The sequence below is a fragment of the Musca autumnalis genome, unplaced genomic scaffold (genome assembly GCF_047663935.1).
Source record: "Musca autumnalis isolate F117 unplaced genomic scaffold, ASM4766393v1 scaffold_4, whole genome shotgun sequence".
In the NCBI taxonomy this organism is placed as follows: Eukaryota; Metazoa; Arthropoda; class Insecta; order Diptera; family Muscidae; genus Musca; species Musca autumnalis.
In genome coordinates, this window is record NW_027411977.1 from 73,339,719 (window position 1) to 73,362,459 (window position 22,741).

Genomic DNA, 22,741 nt, shown 5'->3' on the forward strand with positions numbered 1-22,741 from the left:
CAGCTTTAAATTTTCTGCAAAAGTGTAGCTCAGAAAATTTAGGTAAGGCTCTCATTGACAACTAATCGATTTTGTGGCATTTTCGTGGTCGTTTTGTGCATTTACCCTGTTTATACCCTACACCACACTGTGGTAAGGGGTATGTCTTTCTGCATTTGTATGTAACATACAATAGGAAACGAAACAGACCAATAGTTCCTTTTGGGGATGTTCATATAATCACTTTCTGAGTCGATTTATACATGTCCGTCTGTCCATGTATTTTTGTTCGCAACGTACAGGTCGCATTTTTTCCGATTCAGCTGAAAATTGGTTAATATAATTTTTTAGCCATAGGAAGAACGCTATTGATTTTGGTGAAAATCGGGTTAGATTTGGATATAGCTCCCATATATATTTTCGCCCGATTTCACGTATTTGCTGCACCAAACACGCTGTATATGTTTGATTTCGATGAAATATGGAATGTGTAACTAAATTCGGTCTAAAAATAAATGTGCCAAATTACTCCCATATATATTTTCGGCCGATTTGACGTATTTGCTGCACCAAACATGCTATATACGACAGATTTTGATAAAATTTGGAATGCGTGACTGAATTCGGTCTAGAAATAAGTGTGCTAAATTATATTGAAATCGGTTCAGATTTGGATATAGCTTCCATATATATTTTCGCCTGATTTCACGTATTTGTTGCACCAAACACCCTATATCTGTCCAATTTTGTTAACATTTGAAATGTCTGACTGAATTTTGTCTAGTAATAAGTTTACCATATTATATATAAATCAGTTCAAATTGATATATACATATCTCCTATATATTACATATTCAACCTTACTGGTTACAAAACCTTACTGGTTTTGTTCCGAAAAAGACTATATTTTGTCTTTTGTATATTCGTTACAGAACATACAAAAACACAAAGCACAGTTTTTTTCTGAGCAAACAGGGGTAAATGTCAAACATGAGTATAAAAACGCGGCTACATAAAATTTTCTGAGCGACATTTTTGCAGAACATTTCGAAGCTGAAAAACGTCATATTGTGGTACTTTTATAGCGGCTCTTTAAATAAAGGACGAAAAGAACATTGGTCGAAGTGCTCTACGAAAATAATCCCCATTCGATTTGACTGTAGTCTTGCCATCTCAAAAATAAGCAAAAAAACAGTGAACAAAGATATAACTCTAATTACTGTTGCCTTACAGTGTCTCTAGCAAAAAAAATCATCACGCCATAACGCGGAAGTTCGACTCATTTTTAATATACTCACCAAGGGCTTTCATCTCCAAAAGGAATTATCTCTGCCCCAAAATTTGTGTTCACAGTGTAAGGGACGGAAGTGAAAAATATAATCAGTTGTTTGAGAACTGTTGAAGTGTTTATTGTTTTTTGTGCATGTTATCGAAAATTTGTCATTCCCGTGCGGAGTATTTTTTCCGTTATTTATATTATAATTTCCAAATTTATGGTAATGTTGTATTCATTTCTTAAGCCTTCATTGAATTATATTATATTTTGTAACAAATTTTGAAGATTTCCACATTTAAATCCAAGAATAATCACGTTTCCATCATTAGCGTGACACTCATTACCGTGGTTATTTTCTAACTACGGTAATGGGAAAAAATAATCCATCACTAATTATACCCTCCACCATATGGAGGGTATAATTAAATTTGTCATTCCGTTTGTAACACATCGAAATATTCGTCGGAGACCCTATAAAGTATATATATTATTGATCAGCATAAAATTCTATGTCGATTTGACCATGTCCGTCTGTCCGTCCGTCCGTCCGTCCGTCTGTCTGTCTGTTGAAATCAAGATACAGCTCGCATTTTTAAAGATAGAAAGTCCAAATTTGGCACAGAAGTTTTTATTACTTGCAGGATGGTTGGTATTGAAAATGGGATATATCGGTCCACGTTTTGATATAGCCCCCATAGAACGGTACCTCCCGATTTTCGGTATTTTTAAGGTTTTAGCTTCATTATCCCACCAAAATGGCTGAAATTTGGTACGTAGTCTTCTTTAGGGGTATAAAACTTTTCCCTCGAATTTCGTCGTTATCGGTCCACACCTTCATATAGCCCCCATAGAACGGTACCTCCCGATTTTCGGTATTTTTAAGGTTTTAGCTTCATTATCCTACCAAAATGGCTGAAATTTTGTACGTAGTCTTCTTTGGGGGTATAAAACTTTTCCCTCGAATTTCGTCGTTATCGGTCCACACCTTCATAGAGCCCCCATAGAACGGTACCTCCCGATTTTTGGTATTTTGAAGGTTTTAGCTTCATTATCCTACCAAAATGGCTGAAATTTGGTACGTAGTCTTCTTTGGGGGTATAAAACTTTCCCCCAGAATTTTGTCGGTATCGGTCCACACCTTCATATAGCCCCCATAGAACGGTACCTCCCGATTTTCGGTATTTTGAAGGTTTTAGCTTCATTATCACACCGAAATGGCTGAAATTTGGTACTTAGTCAACGTTGGTGGTATAAAACTTTCTCCCAGAACTTTGTCGGTATCGGTCCATGCCTTCATATAGCCCCCATAGAACGGTACCTCCCGATTTTCGGTATTTTGAACGTTGTGGCCTCAATATTCCACCGAAATGGCTGAAATTTGGTATTTAGACTTCGTTGGGGGTACTCAAGCTTCCCCTTTAAATTTGTCGGTATAGGTCCACGCCTTCATATAGCCCCCATGGAAAGGTACCTCCCAATTTTTCGTATTTTGAAGGTTGTGTCTTCAATATTCCACCAAAATGGCTGAAATTTGGTATTTAGTCTTCAATGTGATATAAAACTGTTCGCCAGAAATATGTCTGTACAGGTCCACGCTTTCATATTGCTCCATTTCTGACTAAAATTCGTCGGTATAGGTCAACGTTTCGATATAGCCCCCATAGAACGGTACCTCCCGATTTTCGTAATACTGAAGATTGTGACGTCAATATCCAACCGAAATGGCTGAAATTCGTTATTTCGTCTTCCAAGAGTTATAAAATATTCCAGAAGAGTATTATCAGTATAGGTCCACGTCTTCCTATATCCGCATAGAAGCTAACTTCTTGATTTTCGGTATTTTTTAAGTTTTAGCCACATTCTCTTACCGTAATATAGGAAATTTGGTACTTAGTCTTCTTTGAGCCTAAAAACTTTCCGTCAGAAATTTGTCGGTATTGATCGACGTTTTGAAATAGCCCCCATAGAATGGTGCCTCACATTGTTTTACCGAAATTGCTGAAATTTAGTATTGAGTCTTCTTCATACACGAAAGAAAACTAATTATTCAATTTTATTTCAATACAACTTGTGGTGGAGGGTATAACAAGTTCGGCCCCGCCGAACTTAACGCCGTTCTTACTTGTTATAAAACAGTATAAGCAGAAAATTATGTATTGAAACCCATTTTTTTTAATTTTTTGGCAATATTCACCCTTATACGAAAGCAAGGTGATGCTTTATAATTTGTATTCTATTTTTTAATAAAAGGCAAGGCAAGAGTCGACTGGAGCAGAAGACTTGAAATGCTTCTTTAGTTAAGGTGGATTTTAAAAACAGGCCTTGTTTTCGATAAATTGAAAAATATTCTTTTCAATGGCAAGATCATTAAAAAATATGTTATTTTAAATATTAGTACCAGATAAATGCAATTTTGTTTCATTATTATGCTTCTAGACAAAATTCAAATAAATTATTTATTATGACCGTTTGGTTGATTTCCTTTGTTGTATTTTTTTTTTTTGAGGAACTCTCACGATGAAGATGAGCTAAACATCATTCTATTCAATGTTTAACAAAACTATAAAGCATTTGTGGACATTTGTTTCTTAGTTTTTATGTTGTTATTCTGACTATTTATTTGTTTTTTTGTTTCCAGATTGCATCATAGTTGCCACGAAAAAAAGTGACTTTGCATTTTTGAACTTGTAGAATTTTCAAAATGTATGTCACCACCACACAACAGCTGTTGGAATATAGCTGTAGAAGTTGTAAAAAATCGGGTCAAAACTATGGCCAAGTCAATGACATGGGTGTCATTATTGAGGAGTGTGTGGGCACTTCAACCAACGGCACCATAATTAAATTAATGCATATTTATGCATCATTTTGACAGTTGATTGTGAAATTTTTCCTCGAATCATAAGAATTTCAAATTTAGATTTTAGATGACTTGTTATTATTTGCAAAAATGTTTTTTTTTTGATTTATTTTTCGGTTCTGTGATCTTAGTTATCCATTTAAGGTAAAGTTGAAGGTACTATTCTGCAATTAAGGTGGGTAATTGTTATGTAATGAATATTCATTTTGGCGAAAAAAAATACAAAAGACTCATTGGTTACAATGTCAAACTTGTGTAATTAGTACACTGGAGGTGAAAAGTGTCGATACAAAATAAAATTGCTACACCACATCGAAACATAACCTCAAGAAATTTCGATATTGCCGTGCCCGAAGTCTGAAGCCAAGCAAGTATGCCTGCGTCGTCGTCCCCAAATTTTTCTATAGTAAAAACCATCTTCAGGGTACTGAGGAAATTTTTCCTATAGAAAGAACCATCCTCAGGGTACTAAGGAAATTTTTTCTATAGAAAAAACCATCCTCAGGGTACTAGGGATATTTCTTCTGTAGAAAAAACCATTCTCAGGGTACTGAGGAAATTTTTTCTATAAAAAAACCATACTCATGGTACTGAGGAAATTTTTTCTATAGAAACAACCATCCTCAGGGTACTGAGGAATTTTTTTCTATAAAAAAACCATCCTCTGGGTACTGACGAAGTTTTTTGTGTAGAAAAACCATCCTCAGGGTACAGAGGAAATTTTTTCTATAGAAAAAACCATCCTCAGGTTTCTAAGGAAATTTTTTCTATAGAAAAACCCATCCTTAGGGTACTGAGGAAATTTTTTCTACAGAAAAAACCATCCCCAGGGTTCTGAGAAAAAATTTTCTATGGAAAAAACCATCCTCAGGGTACTGAGGAATTTTTTTCTATAGAAAAAACCATCCAACCAAAAATTTTTCTACAGAGAAAACCATCCTCAGGGTACTGAGGATTTTTTTTATAGAAAAACCCATCCTTAGTGTACTGAGGAAATTTTTTCTACAGAAAAAAAACCATCCCCAGGGTTTTCAGAAAATTTTTTCTATGGAAAAAACCATCCTCAGGGTACAGAGGAAATTTTTTCTATAGAAAAAACCAGGGTGCTGAGGAAATTTTTTCTATAGAAAAAACCATCCAACCAAAAATTTTTCTATAGAGAAAACCATCCTCAGGATACTCAGGAAATTTTTTCTATAAAAAAACATCCTCAGGATACTGAGGTAATTTTTTCTATAGAAAAAATCATCCTCAGGGAACTGAGCAAATTTTTTCTATGGAAAAAACCATCCTCAGGTTACTGAGGAAATTTTTTCTATAGAAAAAACCATCCTCAGGTTACTGAGGAAATTTTTTCTATAGAAAAAACCATCCTCAGGGTACTGAGGAAATTTTTTCTATAGAAAAAACCATCCTCAGGGTACTGAGGAAAATTTTTCTATAGAAAAAACCATCCTCAGGGTACTGAGGAAAATTTTTCTATAGAAAAAACCATCCTCAGGGTACTGAGGAAATTTGTTCTATAGAAAAAACCATCCTCAGGGTACTGAGGACCTTTTTTTTTAGAAAAAACAATCTTCAGGGTATTCCGAGGAAATTTTTTCTATAGAAAAAACCATCCTCAGAGTACTGAGGACCTTTTTTTTAGGAAAAACAATATTCAGGGTATTGAGGAAATTTTTTCTATAGAAAAAACCATCCTCAGGGTACAGAGGAAATTTTTTCTATAGAAAAAATAGAAAAAACCATCCTCAGGGTACAGAGGAAATTTTTTCTATAGAAAAAAACATTCTCCGGGTACCGAGGAAATTTTTTCTATAGAAAATAACATCCTCAGGGTACTGAGGAAATTTTTTCTATAGAAAAAACCATCCTCTGGGTACTGAAGAACTTTTTTCTATAGAAAAAACCATCTTCACGGTACTGAGGAAATTTTTTCTATAGAAAAAACCATCCTCAGGGTTCTGCGGAATTTTTTTCTATAGAAAAAACCATCCCCAGGGTACTGAGAAAATTGTTTCTATGGCAAAAACCATCCCCAGGGTACTGAGAAAATGTTTTCTATAGAAAAAACCATCCTCAGGGTACTAAGGAAATTTTTTCTATAGAAAACACCATCCTCAGGGTACTGAGGAATTTTTTTCTTTAGAAAAAACCATCATCAGTGTACTGGGGAAATTTTTTCTATAGAAAAAACCATTCTCATGGTACTGAGAAAATTTTTTCTATAGTAAAAATCATCCTCAGGATACTGAGGAAATTTTTTCTATAGAAAAAAACCATCCTCATGGTACTGAGGAAATTTTTTCTATAAAAAAACCACCCTCAGGTTACTGAGGAAATTTTTTCTATAGAAAAAAACCATCCTCTGGTTACTGAGGAAATTTTGTCTATAGAAAAAACCATCCCCAGGGTACTGAGAAAATTTTTTTCTATAGCAAAAACCATCCCCAGGGTACTGAGAAAATTTTTTCCATTGGAAAAGCATCCTCAGGGTACTGAGGAAATTTTTTCTATAGAAAACACCATCCTCAGGGTACTGAGGATTTTTTTCTTTAGAAAAAACCATCATCAGTGTACTGGGGACATTTTTTCTATAGAAAAAACCTTCCTCATGGTACTGAGGAAATTTTTTCTATAGAAAACACCATCCTCATTGTGCTGAGGAAATTTTTTCTATAGAAAAAACCATCCTCAGGGTACTGAGGAAATTTTTTTCTATAGAAAAACCATCCTCAGGTTACTGAGGAAATTTTTTCTATAGAAAAAACCATCCTCTGGGTACTGAGGAAATTTTTTCTATAGAAAAATCCATCCTCTGGGTACTGAGGAAATTTTTTCTATAGAAAAAATCTTGCTCAGGGTACTGAAGAAATTTTTTCTATAGAAAAAATCATCCTCAGGTTACTGAGGAAATTTTTTCTATAGAAGAAACCATCCTCAGGGTTCTGAGGAAATTTTTTCTATAGAAAAAACCATCCTCAGTGTACTGAGGAAATTTTTTCTATAGAAAAAACATCCTTAAGGTGCTGAGGAATTTTTTTCTATAGGAAAAACCATCTCAGGGTGTTGAGGAATTTTTTTCTTTAGAAAAAACCATTCTCAGGGTACTGAAAATTGAAACTTTTTCTATAGAAAAAACCATCCTCCGGGTACTGAGGAAAATTTTTCTATAGAAAAGCCATCTTCAGGGTACTGAGAAAATTTTTTCTATAGAAAAAGCCATGCTAAGGTTACTGAGGAAATTTTTTCTATAGGGAAACCCATCCTCAGGGTACTGAGAAAATTTTTTTCTATAGAAGAAACCGTCCTCATGTTACTGAGGAAAATTTTTCTATAGAAACAATCATCCTAAGGTTACTGAGGAAATTTTTTCTATAGTAACTACTATCCTCAGGTTAGTGAGGAATTTTTTTCTTTTTTTATGGAGAGACCATCCTTTTTTTCTATAGAAAAAACATCGCCAGGGTACAAAGGACACTTTTTTAAAGAAAAAATATTTTCTGGGTGCTGAGAAAATTTTGTTCCTTAGACAAAACTATCCTCAGGACACTGACAATTTTTTCTATAGAGAAAACTATACTCTAGTTACTGAGAACATTTTTCTTGTAGAAATAACCTTCCTCAGGGTACTTGGGATTTTTTTCTATAGAAAAAATCATCCCCAGGTTGCAGAGCAAATTGGTTCTACAGGAAACTCGTCATCGAGTACTGAGGAACTTTTTACTATACAAACAAAAAAAAAAAAAAACATTCTCAGAATACCAAGAAAATTTTTGTGTACTGAGGATTTTTTTTCTGTAGAGTATGTTTTGTCTTTATTCATTTGGATGCATATAAAATACTCACCGAAAACTTTACAAAAATGTTCCCAACAATACAGAAGAGATTTAAATTAATTCACGTGCTACTCTTAATTAACATAATTAAAATGCATGCATGGGTTTGCAAGGTTATTCATACCAAAGATGAATTCGATTTTGACTTGCGGCTCGAAAACTCCCATAAGTCTATCAATCGAATAGCTATCAATCAAATCGTCATTATTTGACGATGATATTGTCTTTGATCTTGAAAAGTAACAAAACAACAATAACAACAGCAAACCCCCAACAACACCATATTTTAACACTAGCCAATTGTCAAATTTGTGATAATTTATAATAAAACCTGATTATTAATTTAACGCACTTGATGTCCATGGCATATTCGTTCGAATGCAACAACAAAAATAAAAACAATCTCACAAAACAAAAATATTTAACAAATAAAATAAAAACCACAACAACAATACGTACTACGAGTTGATGATATCTACTCCAAACTAGCAATTGGTAGTTGTTGTATGTCGTATCAAAACAACAACTTTTAACACCAGCAGTTGGTCTTAGCCGGTAAGCATTACAATACAGCTCATCTTCGCCCTGAAATCTGTTAATAACATCATCAAAAGAGAACTTAACCCGCAGAGATATTCAACGAAGTAAAAAAGACAATAACAACAAACAGAATTCATATTTTGCAGCATATTCTAAATTAAAGTCCAATACGTGATTTTGTAGTTTTTGCTTATATTTGAATAGTACGAGTATTTTTTTTTTGATTAAGGGATTTCCATATCTTCGAAACATTAGCTTGTGAAATTGCCTGCAACTTGTATTCCATTAATTTTTAGAGCAAATTGCAGATAACATCAAGGTGAACATCTCTAAAGCTACCAGAATAGATAGTTTCTGTTTGGGCAAAGTTATTATTACCTCATTGGAATATACAAAACAAGCAAATACTAACTGCTTCCATAAAACGATACGTACTCTAGGCGGTAACGGTTAATCCGAAAATAACATATTTTGTATCCGAATTCACGGATTCACATATTGATCATTTACTCAAAGCGTGGCATTACTCAAAAAATGGTTTTCATGAGCTAGCAATTTCTATTTTTTCTAAAACTTCTACTTAATCTTGTGTCAAAGTTTCATGTTGATATCTCTAAAACTGAACGAGTTACAGCTTATTTTCTAAGAGTTTGGCATAAATCAACAATAAAGTTTTTTGAGTTTATTGAGCACTAAAACATTTCAAATTATGCGTGATTTTTAATAGAAATTTAGCACTGATATCTGGCTAGCTCTTTACAAAATAGGGTCCAAGTGGTTATTTTATTTTTATACCCTCCACCATAATATGGAGGGTATAATTAAATTTGTCATACCGTTTGTAACACATCGAAATATTCATCGGAGACCCTATAAAGTACATATATATGTATATTAGGGTTGGGCGATTTGAACACCATCACGGGCGCGTGGAGTTTCTGATTCTTGGGATTGTACTGATTAAAAAAGTCTACTAGACCATATGTCTACAGTGAAAATCGAGCCCCCCGATTTTGGCTTGAAGTTTTTTTCAAGGCTTTTTTTTTGGTATTTTGGCATGACAGCAAGTAGCTGCTAACAAATTTGTTTTGATATTTTGCATCAAAATCGTTTCAAGAAAACGTTTTTTTTGCTCTAGCATCGGAACCAACAAAGTTTTAATCAGCTGCTTGCTGTCATGTGATTGACAATTTCATTAGCTTTCTAATGATATACATATACCCAGCAAACATTTGGTAAGCACATGTCATTACTTTCTGCATTACCAGGTAATGAGTATTCATTACCCTCCGCAATATCAGACAGTACATATATAACAGTTATAACACATAACTAGTTACATCCTTAATTACTACTTACTTACTAAGGAATAAGTACGGTGGCACAGGGCTAGTGTGTCTGTCTGACTACAAATCCTAGGTTTGTGTGTTCAAAGCTCATCGTCGGCATGGGAGTTTTTTGTTGACAAAATTACGAAGAAATGTTCATGTACAACCTTTACTACCCAGCTAAAATTTTTTTCCGAGGGCTCTGATATCAGATTTTTTCTGACATTTTCTGAATATTTTTTAGAATTGTGGCCGATTTCTCTAATATTTTCCTAGAAATTTGACGGATTTTCTTTAAGTTTATTTTAAGAATCTCTGTCCATTTTCCGAATTCGTCCCGATGGATTTTCTAAGGGAATTTTTTTTTCGTTTGATGTCGAAGAACAAAATGACTGGTCATAAAATTCGCATATACAATTTTAAAATTTTTTTAATATAAATGCTACATATAATAATTCAAGCTAGTGGTGATAGCTTCAATATATATGTAGAAGTATACTTCTGCATATCGTTCTACTGTTAATCATAAAATGATAACAACAGGCAAAATCATTAGAAAGTTTGAAATTAGAATCTTCCATAAATAGCACATTGAAAGAAAATTGTCTCTGAGTGGGGTTTGTTCTGTACAGTACGACACGTGGCGTCAGCGTCAGAATTGTTTCCGATTTTTTCAGAAAATCTGAACTTTTCTCCGAATTTTTCCAGAATTTCTTTCCGAATTCGGACGGATTTTCTTAAGAAAATCTAAATTTTTCATCGAATTTTCCAGAATTTTCTTCCGAATTCGGACCGAATTCTGTCAGAAAATCTAAATTTTTCTCCGAAATTTCCAAGAATTTACTTCCGAATACGGACGGAATTCGTCGCGAAACTCTAATATTTTTTAAGAATTTCCTTAGAAAATTCTTTCCGAATTCGGTGACCACGTCCATACAACTTTCGTATCAGAATCGGATATTTTTTCAGAAATTCTGTCGGAATTCGAAACGAATTCGGAAAAAAATGTTAGCTGGGTATAAAAAAAAGAAAAAAACAAATTGTGGAATGATGAATTTGAATATATTTTCAGCTCAATTGTTCTAAAAATAGCTTCTTCCGACTGCCGGTATGTGGTTAAGTATGTACTTAAAAAACATATTTAAGGAAGTACTTCCTTCCTATGACATCCCCATGTAAAAATAATGACTTTTACGGTCAATTAGTAAGTAGTTACAACTGTCAAATTTTACTAAATAAAGTCATAACTTGGTAATGACGTTTTTGCTGGGTACGGTTAATCTGTTACTTAAAACCGGTTCAAAAATAGTTTTTAATATCAGAATATAATATATAATTGTTCCACAAACATCCCATACGGGACAAGGAAGACTTCTCTCATATCAATGAGTGCACCCCGATTCATATTAGCTCAATGATATGGGCCCTACTGTTTATCGCCGAGTCCGAACGGCGTGTCTTCGACACCACTTGTAGAGAAGTTTTACAAGGCTGAAATACTCAGGAAATGTTGCCAACATTACTGAGGGGTATTTTGCCACCGTTGAGAAATGTTTGATGTTGCTTGGCCGGGGAATCGAATCCACGACCTTTAGCGTGCAAGGCGGGTGTGCATACCATTGCACCACGGTGCAATATCAGAATATTCGGTTAAAAAATTTAGATAACCGGATCTATCCTTCAATAAAATTTGTTATCAACGTATTCGTCATTACAAGAGCTATTTATGGTAAGTATTTCAGAAGCACCACAGACCAATAACGAATATACATAACAACAAAACATAGTTTTCTGAACAAAAACCACATAAATGTGAAAAAGGACCATGAAAACGGGGACATATCGATTAGTCATCAATGAGAACCGTACCAAAAATCTTCTGAACAACATTTTTGTAGAATATTTGGATGCTGTAAAATCTCGTCTTGTGGTACTTTTACTACGGTTCAAGAAATAAAGGACGAAAAGCACATGGAAAGAAGTGAGATAGAGCGATAAAGTATTCTACAAAAAGATTCACCATTTGATTTAACTGAAGACATGTAATCACAAAATGAAGCTACAATAACGCTTAAAAGAGATATAAAGTTATTTTCTTACAGATTAAGGGTCCACAATTAAACCATTAATCACACGATATCTTAGAAACATGACCTATGGTGAAAATTTCCTTTTGGGTTCTTAGTACATTCACCAAGGGAATTTATCTCCAAAAGGAATTTTCAACCCGCTGACTTTGAGTCCCATTTTGTAGCACAGTGTCATTTAACGATATTTTCCGAAAAATGTGCACCTTCTCGAGGCCATAACTGCCTGAAGGAGCATTCCAATGCTTTTGCGGTGTACTAGAGAGCTCTTAAGTATTGTCTTGGCCACAATTTCTGTCTTTGTGTTGGATCGAAAATCTCAGCGGCTTGGTTGTTATATGCCAAAATATCCAAAAAACCTTGAAAAAAAAAATACAAATTAAAAAACAAAAAATCGGCGGAGTGATTTTCAAATAAATCGCGGTCAAAGTTCGAATTTTTAGGACTTTTTTAGGTTTTTCACGATTTTGCTTGTCGAAATGGGATTGAAGAAAGTGTTATAGCAGTGAAAATTCTCTACAAGATTGTCCATCATGATGTTTTTTTAGGTATTACCATTTTTGAGATACAGAAGTTCAAATTTTTACAATTTACTGACTTGCGGTTTTCAAGCAAAATCGTGAAAACCTAAAAAACCCTAAAAATGTGAACTTTGACCGCGATTTATTTGAAAATCTCTCCGGCGATTTTTTTGAGTTTTCTGATCTATGAACGTTGTAGTTTCAGAAACCGCAAAAACTTCCCAGATGTAAGCACCTTTCATTTAAATTTAGTTAAGGGGCAACGTGCGTATCGTTTACACGAAGTGAGCTATTTTATTTTTCCTCAGGTATTAAATTTAGTGAAATTCCAAATTTAGTGGACTAGAACTTTTAGGGAACAGCTAGGCCGCTTTCACAGAATGATGCCGGAGAAAGTCCTCCTTTAAGCCCAAACACTTTTTTCAATTTTTAAAAATTACATGGGTAAAAATGTATTTTTTTCTATACCGCTTCCCGTATAAATTAAAGCTTTTTCACATAAATTGACATTTTTAATATGTGGTATACCAATCTTCATATTTCGGCGAGATAAAGCGACTTTGAGATGTGTGTCCGTCCGCCCGTCCGTGTGTCCGTCTGTCCATTATAAATTGTAATCAAACTCCAGGCTGCAATTATGGACCGATCGTCACGAAATTTGGTATGGAGGTCGGTTTCACATCAGAATAGATCGCTAATTGAATTGGTGATGATCGTGAAATATTTAGCGGGTGAAATGGACCAAAAACATAATTTTTATCCGATTTTGTAGATGCTTTGTAGGTCGCAATAATAGGTCGAACGCCTCGAAATTTTAAATAAGGTAAGAGTATATAACAAAGAAGAAGCTGGCAATTTGAGATGGCGATCAGTTAATATTTAGATGGTTAAATGGACATAAACTTTTGTGTGAAAATTGTGAAAATTTTTAATATACAGCTTATATCTTTATTCCTGGAAGAGATATTCCGGGCAAGTAACCTATACTTGGAAGAGGAACGCTTGACCTTTTTTTTGATGTCAATTGTGTTGGTGTACATGATAAAATAACAGAGTTACAGCCTAATAAACCCTGTTATTTGTTTGTAGTGTAATCATAAACACGCTAGAGGTCGCAATTATAGCTCAATAATCACGAAATTTTGCACGAGGTAAGAGTTTAGGAAAATGCTTACAATTTTGGATGATGATCTGATATTATTTAGCGGGTGAAATGGACCGTTACTTTTGTATGAAAAATAAAAAAAAAATTTTTGGTCTATATTTTATTTCCTGGAGGGCATATACCGGCAAAGCAGACTACATATGAAAATAGAACTACTGATCTTCCCCCGGATGAAAATTGCAATAAAGTGTATGCTAGATAACGGGCCTGCTGCTTAATATATAATGGGTTTGGTGTAGAGAACCACATTTTCCCATTCCCAGTTGTTGTATTGTTGCAAATTACATGATGCCCTAACGTTTTAATTGTCCAATTGGATTTTTATACATACACTGCAGCATGGGTCGCTTTGCCACCTTTTTTCAAAACGATTCCCCAGCCAGGCAAAATGAAATTTTCAACGGTTGCAAAATATCCTTCAGTAAGGTTTACGACATTTTCTGAGTATTTCAGTCATGTAAAACTACTCTACAAGTGGTGTCTTAGGACACGCCGTTCGGACTCGGAGATAAGCTATGGGTTCCATGTCATTGAGCGGTGTCCCTTTTGGGATGTTTGTGAAACAATTATTATGTTATTATTTAAGCTTGGTGTGATACGGTACCAAAATCCACAAATTTACTTCTTACAATAAGTTTATTTGTTCCATAAAGAAATTTTGATATGTGGACAGCTAAGCCAGGGATAAAGGTGTAGGGTATTACATGGTCGGCCCGTCTGACTATAGCCTTGGCTTACTTGTTTGAAATAAACAATTTTTAAATTTTTTTCCTATTTTTTTTTTTTAATTTTTTATGTTTATGGTTTATTTATTGGATTTTGACCTTTTTTAAATAGCTAAAACATATGATACACTCATATTTTGACGCAAAATAAATAAAATCTCAAATTATTATTATTTTTGACCCTGAATTCCTCCGCAACTGCTAGACCGCATTTGGTGGCTTTTGATGTGTCCGTTCTAAAGTTACAGAGTTTTGACCAGGAAAAAAAATTATTCTGAACCACTGTGCGTTGTTCTAAAAATTAAGTTCCTCAAAACTAAAGTGATGGCAATATTATTCTTGTTCACATTTACGAAATCCACTCGACTCGACTCTAATAACGGGAGCTTTCAGAAGTACTCCAGAAATAGCTTTAAATGCAATGCTGAACTTTAATTATAAATAAGGTCCATCATGTATTTTAGTCTCTCGGAAAAGTATGTCAATCGTGCCAAATATCAACACAAACTAAAATCCATATATTCTGCTTTACGGATGTGGAAGATGGAAAGTAAACGGCACAATCACCAACTGCAGTTCTTTGTATAAATGTCTGAAAAATATCAATAACATTGGTGGCGTTATTTTAATAAGATAGCTGTTACAAATTTGTTTTTTGTTGTTTTTTTTTTAATAGTCTGGCTTAATCTTAATTGTTGCTGTTTTAATATTTTAAAACAACAAATTTATTAGTGGAGAGGGTTTTTTAGGTTTTCACGATTTTGCTTGGAATACGCAAATCCTACTGAAATGGGACTAAAGAAAATGTTGTAGCTATGAAAATTCTCTATAAGTTAGTAGTTTTTACCGTTAGTGAGATATAGAAGTTTAAATTCGGGCAATAAATTGACTGTATCGCCTCCTTATATTACAATGTTGTACACTAACCTTAACTAACTTTAAATGAAAACTACTTACACCAAGAACTTTTTTGCGGATTCAATGCAATGTTCATTATAGATGAAACAAATCCAAAAACAAGAAAAAATCTCTTAATGGATATTTTAATAAATCGCGATCAAAGTTCACATTTTTTAGGTTTTTTTAGGTTTTCACGATTTTGCTTGGAAACCGCAAGTCCTATTGAAATGGGACTAAAGAAAATGTTGTAGCAGCGAAAATTCTGTATAAGATTGGTTGATTGATATTTTCCTAGGTTTTACAATTTTTGAGATATAGAGGTTCAGACCAAACTTTCAATTTTTTTTTCTTAGGCCTTCAGGACTTAGCATGAAAACTGCAAATCCTTTCGAAATGGGTCTTAAGAATATGTTGCAGCTGTGACAATCCTCTACAAGATTGGCTTTCGCAATTTTTTCCTAGGTTGTACCATTTTCGATATATATGCACAAGTTTAGGTTGGGAAATTGCAGTCATGACATTTTTTTATAAGGATGCGATAAGTAAATACATTGCCCTAAGTAGAACTTCTATATAACGGTAAAAAATACGAAGATATCATTAAAGTCAATCTTGTAGGGAATTTTCATAGCTACAAAATTTTTATCAAAATCGTAAGCACCTTGCTTTTAAATTTGGTTCAAGAGCACCGTGTTCTTCAACAAAAAACTTTTTATACCCAAACATAAATCGTCAGCTGGAAGTTTAAAGGTGAAGGAAGAAAACACTTCAATGAGAAGTTTTTCTTTGGCAACTTCACACAACCCCGGCGAAAGTGTTGCAAAACAAATTAAAAAATGATCAATAACTTAGGCAAAGATGCAACATGGTTCCCATAGTCATTGAAATCAGACTAATGGAATGGAAGTGGATATGTCACATTCTCAATGGAACATACAGGGACGAAAAACAGGGGACGGCCAACAATTACATGGCGAAGATCAGTGAAAGAAGAATTTAGATGCAAAGGTCTCACATAACAACACCTCTGACACATGGCACAAGAAGATTCTGAAGTTTAGTTGACAATTTGTAAATAAATGTAAACTAATCGTACGATTAGATATAACTGGATTTAATAAACCCACTGGGTTTCAAATGTCAATTCCATTGCGTATATGTAAAATAAATAATCATAAAGAAAATTAACCCTGCAAAAAGCTATAATATAAACAGGCTATAAAATAAAAAAAATTGTGCAAAATTTACAAAACTTCTGGAAGAGTACGTTGATTCATTTTAGGAACTACATTTAAAATCATAAAGGTAAAAGGCAAACGGATATGCGAAGAGGAAAATAACTTCTACAAACAGTAGTAAAATAGCAAGGATTCAAACGGTAGAAGTACAGATATTACTTGAGAAGATGACAGTGTGGTTCTGAGGGCATTGAAATCCCAACAAGGAAGCTGCTCAGGTGTGAAACACATTTTATATGGAGAAGAGATTTGGTATCTTTAAATACCAAGCCGAGGACAACCGTAAATACCGGCGAAACGACTGGCGTTGTGGTTCGACAGCATCAAATGTTCGAAGATAAATGTCAATCATGTCCTGTATCACGTTCTTCGCGTTGTTGTGGTTAGCTACTTCATCGATTAGCTCCATGGGTCGAATAGATCACTAAACATCAAACATTTCTTTGAATAGGATTTGAAGCAATTATGCTCCGTTTAAAGCATCCTTTAAAACTGAGACTAAGGAAACATGCGGCTGGAGAGACAACATTAAGTCTGTCAAATTCTTTGGAAAGATTAAATAGATCGCAAACGGTACAGGGGAAAAGAAATTTCGAACAAATATTTGCCTGATGTGACATTACCTTATGTCATTAACTACTTTAAAACTGTGGCTACCAACTTACACAGTTGGTCCGAGTTCAATGGCCGATACCATCAAGTTGATCTTATATCTGTGTTCTGCGTAAAATGAATAAATATGAGAACAAATATTTTAGCTAGCCCCTACCTTTTGGCTGCATTGGTGAATTTAATTTTTTTGATTTTTAGAAATGGAAAGCTATTTGTGCAGTAATGTTTAGCCAACGTATTTTTGGCACCATTTATATGAATAAATATATAAAATATATTTACATATATGTTTTAATTGAATCTTTAATTGTAATGTCTCCTAAAAGTTGCATTTGGCTACTGTGTTTTTAAAATTTAATGTTACTATTATTTATTCTTCATGGTTTGGAAATTTAATATGCAAAACAAGTCATATCTGTGTGAACTTTCAGGTTGTATGTATCGACAATTCTTGAAAAGTTAAATAAGGAATTTGGCTAATACTTCGTCAAGAACACACTCAAAGAAAATCAAAATTTAAAATCTAATGGCTTTGTATTTAAAAAACCGGTTAACCTTTTTGTCCGCCTACCAATACTTCATTATGACCGGTCAATGGACTACGTTTGGTATTTGTTTTTTTTTTTATAGATGTCTATTGCCATTTATATTGTCTTTTGCTTGAAAATTTAAAGACTATATTTTCTTTCAATTATATTATTTTAATTAACGTCAAAAATATGAATATATATTTTGTTGTTTCTTTTTGAATGAGGAAGGTTTTTGAATATTGAAAATATTTAGCAGATATTTAATTTCGCACCATTAACTAGAGACAAGCCGTATTAAATGGTGCTTTAGTTTAGTAGCAGCAGGTGAACAAGCAATCGAAGTTATAAAGTTCATGTTTGGAAAATAGTTGTTTTAAACACAAGCTAGTGGTAAGGTCCACTTTTAACTGTATATAATAAGAGTTCAGACTGATTTGAAGATTTTTTCAACTTTAAAAATTTACCATATTATTGTAAAGATATTCTGAAAGATGTAGCTACAATGTTTAACAGAATTTTGTTTGATTTCATGCAGACCGTATTATTTGACATACATATGTATGTAAAGTTTGAAATGTTCATCATTGTCGAGGGTACTGATTTTGCTTTTTACTTTTGCCAAAAATCGTACTAATATTTTACTAATGTTTTTCAACGAGAATAACATTTCAATTTTACGCAATTTTATTCACCTGTCAAACTAATTAAATTAAAAAAACAAAATCCGCCTCCCACAATCAATCATCATTTAGATCTCAAACAGTCACGTTTTATGTGAGTGTAAACACTACCAAGAGTATTATTATCTCACACATGATCCGGCCGACCACCATCTGAGCATCTTGATTTGATGCGAAAGCCATTGTAAAGGTCACTTGTTTGTGTTAATTTGCCAAAGCCACGTTAATATTTCTTTCGCCTGCGACTACCTAAGTAGTACTTGCTGGTAATTTGAATTGAATTTTAATCCATTACTGGATGGATGTATGGATTTTCGTACAATGTTTGTTGTGGTCAATTGTTATTCTGTCCGATTAGCCCGACACACGTGCTGCGACCTCCTTCTTACTTACAACACAAGTATGCATGGCTCCAGTAGACCAGCTGGCAACAAACATTCAAAACAATATGCAAAATACATTTAGAATAAAACGAATAAAATCGAAACAACTAATCGCACATCATGAAGGGGATAAGTCGCCTGAGCGGTGCATAAAGATGAACAGCGCTGCTAACAAGAATATAAAAGAATAGTAGCCAGATTGTAATAACAAAAAACAAATAATAAAACTTGTTTTAATTGATTGTCAACTGTTATGATGTGAATAAAAATTTGCAGGGTTGGACCTATGCGTTTTGTTAATAAAATTTTTAATTACCCTTTATAAAATTAAATAGGTATAAATAATAAAGTAATAACAAAGTCTTGTGTTGGATCTAATATGGCACTTAGTTTTAATATCAAGAACCCGGAAATAAACATTTAACTCTTCTGGCATCTAAAAGTTGTGTCGAAGTATATTTTCAAAGTTTTAACGGGATAACGAAGGAACATTAACTAAGATACATATATGTTTTTTTAGTGACTTTCACACTCTTTACGTACCCCAACCAATCATTTAATCATGTTGAAGCGCTTAATGCGTGTTATCGCCTTTTGCCAGTTGATACAATTGGTCTAAGAATTCGGGAAAATAGAAAGTATGGGCATCCTCCTGTTCCCTAAAAAAGTTTAAAAGAAATAACACATACATATAAGCTATCACATACAGTTCTGAAGGGACAGGGGGAGACTTTTCTCATAACAATGAGTTGTATCACGAGTAATATAAGCTCAATGATATGGAACCTACTTTGTATAGCCATTAGGTTTATGACTTTTTTACAACCTCGCATTCCTGTATGGTATTTTGGTGAGTTTTTACCTAAGATTACATAAAATCGTACTTATAAAGTGATTCGATAAGAAAAAGGTTGAGCACAAAAAGCTTTCAAAGTTTTTATTTTTCAGAATTTTTGAAAATGACATGACCGTTTGATTCTGACTAATTTTATCATCGTATTATTACATATATATCATTTTATATTATATATAACTTTATGTTATATATCATAAAAATTAAAAGTGGTTTGTGCGGGACCTTTTTCAATATTTAAATGGAATGAAAGTTATTTTAGTCATTAATAGGCAAAATATCATTCATTCGTGCAACAGGAAATAATTTTTTGATTTTTTTTTCATTTCATAACATTTTAATTTTTTTATAGTGTTATATTTAACTTGCTTTGGTGTAAAAACAATAATTTTTCCAATCTTTAAAAAAAAAAATCTTTGAATAAAAGAACAATCAGCAACATATACAAACGTTTAAGACTTTTATTGCTTGCATAAATCATGGGAAAACTCCCTACACTTTTGCAAGCTGGAGGGAGACCTCCTAATATTTCTGGTGTAATAAAAACTCGAGCTGTTGGAAGAAGATCGTCCTCCTTGTCTGACGCAACAAAAATTCGTGATTTGAATGAAGCATCGCCAGGAGCTCAATCTAAACAATCTTTGTGTGGGAAGAAACCCGAATCTGTACCCAAAGCACCACGTGCTACGCTTTCAGCTATAAGCAAATTAAAAAGAAACCCAGATCTAGAGCAATCGGTCAATATGCTAAATGAAGATACTGCAATTTCAATGGAAAATGTATTGGATGACTTGAATAAGGGAACAATTTCAACTACTTCTATGGATCAAGGTTTTCAAGAAGTTAAAAACAAGAAAAGGCGCAAGCATGAAGATGATGTTGAACTAAGATAAATTGCAAGATTCAAATAGGTTTTCCTTGTTAGGTGATTTGGATATAGAATCAGATTTCATTGTAAATGATAGTGTTCCTAACGTTAAAAATAATATGCAGACCAAAGCAGAAAAGAAAGATTCGTTTTGTCCACCTATTTTTCTGCAGAACGTTAATATAAATTCTATTATTGAACAGCTAAAATCTAAAAACATCCAATTTAAGATTAAAAATCAATCAAAATCCAGAAGCAAATTATTCTTGACAGATGCCTCGACACATGCAGAAATGATGCAGTTATTAAAAGAAAAGAAGATTTCTTCTTATTCTGACACTCCTAAGGAGTTTAAACGTCAAAGCTTAATCTGCAGGGGATAATATTATAAGACAAATCCTGATGATATAAAGTCAGAGATTGACTATTTTGTTCCCGATACTGTTGAATCAGTTACTAAGTTTTCTACTGAATTCTCTAAAAAGAATGGCATTGATACCGGACTATTTTTAGTTACTTTAAAGTTAAATCGCAGAGTAAACGAGGTCATTGGGCTCAATACTATCCTTGGTCAAACTGCATATTGGGAAAAACCCAAAAGTTCGACCAAAATTCCACAGTGCTATAGGTGTCAACAGTGGGGACACTTTTCCAAAACTTGTAGTCGTCCCATTTCATGCGTCAAATGTGATAAAAAAACATGAACGTGGTGCCTGTGAATTAGGTTCGGAAGATAAAGTTTTTTGTGTTAATTGCAATAGTTATGGTCACACTGCAAATTATAGGGGATGTAGCGCTTACAAAGATTATGTATTACATAGGAAAAAGGCCGCTGAAGATCTTAAAGCACAAAAAACTGCCGCAATCGGCAATGTTGCTAGAGCTCTCAATGCAACAAACACCGTTACTACGAAGAGCTCATTTGCTAAAATTCTTAGGGGAACTGATACTTTTTGCGACAAACCAGAGAAACCTAGATTTATTCAAGAATTTTTAAATGTAGCACAAATGTTATGTGATCCGGAGCAATTGACGCTTGAAGAAAGGGTAAAACGTTTTCTTAGCAATTACCAAAAAATGTCAAAAGATGAAGCTAAAGCTGAATGCTTGAAGTTAGTAAAAGTTGTTCAAGATATCTACTGTCCATAAATGTTTGAACTTAATTACGTATAACGTTGGATCCCTCGTCCACGTTAGTAGGAAAATTGAACTTAATGAAATTCTGCGCCATTCTAAGGTTGATGTAGCTTTCCTACAAGAGTTGCACTTACCTGAAGGAAACACCTTATATTTAGATAATTTTGTTATTTTAAGGGATATTAGTCCTCTAGGGGTTGCTGTAGCTTTCAATAAAAACATTACTTGTACGAAAGTTAGTATTCCTGGATTAAATTTTCCACATTTATTTGTGGGAATTAACGTAAAAATTAATGGTTCAGTACGGAAAATTGTATGCGGGTCTATTTACTTTCCTAGTAACTATGATAGAAGATCTATTTGTAACGGTTTATCCTCTATTCAAACATTCTCGGAAAATTTTGATGGTTTAGTAATCGGTGGCGATTTAAACGCTAAAAATATTGCCTGGGGAGATACCACCAATAACTATAATGGTGAGGTTCTTTCAAACTGGATTGCATCCGAAAATTTGAATGTTTCGAGAATTTGCGATTCATATCCCACATATCCGAGTGGTTCCTCCCACTTAGATCACTTCATCGTCAGTACCAATTTGATATGCAACCAAAATTTTACAACTAATACCCTCTCCACTTTTTCAGATCACTTACCTCTGCAACTTAAAATTTCCTTTTCACAGTTTGACTTCATTCTAGATTCGCCCGAAGGTTTTACTTCTTTTAAAAACACAAATTGGGATGGGTTTAGGTTTGATCTCATGAATGCTTTGTGTCATTTTCCTCCTATTGATCGAAATTTATCTAACAGTGAAATTGACTATTATATCGAAGAGTTCGTTACGTCATTTAATTTTATTCTAAAAATTCATACAAATGAGCAAAATAGGAGAAATTCAAAGTTTGTAGCGTCGGATCATTTGAAGAATCTACTCAGAATTAAGTACAATTGGCAAAGAGATTTAAAAAGGATATTTGCTCGAACTCTAAACAGAAGAGATCCTGAATATATGATGATCTCGAGGCAAATTAAATTAATTCAAATAATAATTAAAGAGCAAGCGGAGTTAGAGCAAGCTAATGTCTTTAATTCAAAACTAAGGGAAATAAGACCTGGTCCTTGGGCATATAAGCAACTATTTCAGATAATAGGGAATAAGAAAAGATCAAAGGTGACGGACATTTCGGTAAATGGAAATAACATAACAGATTTGAATGAAA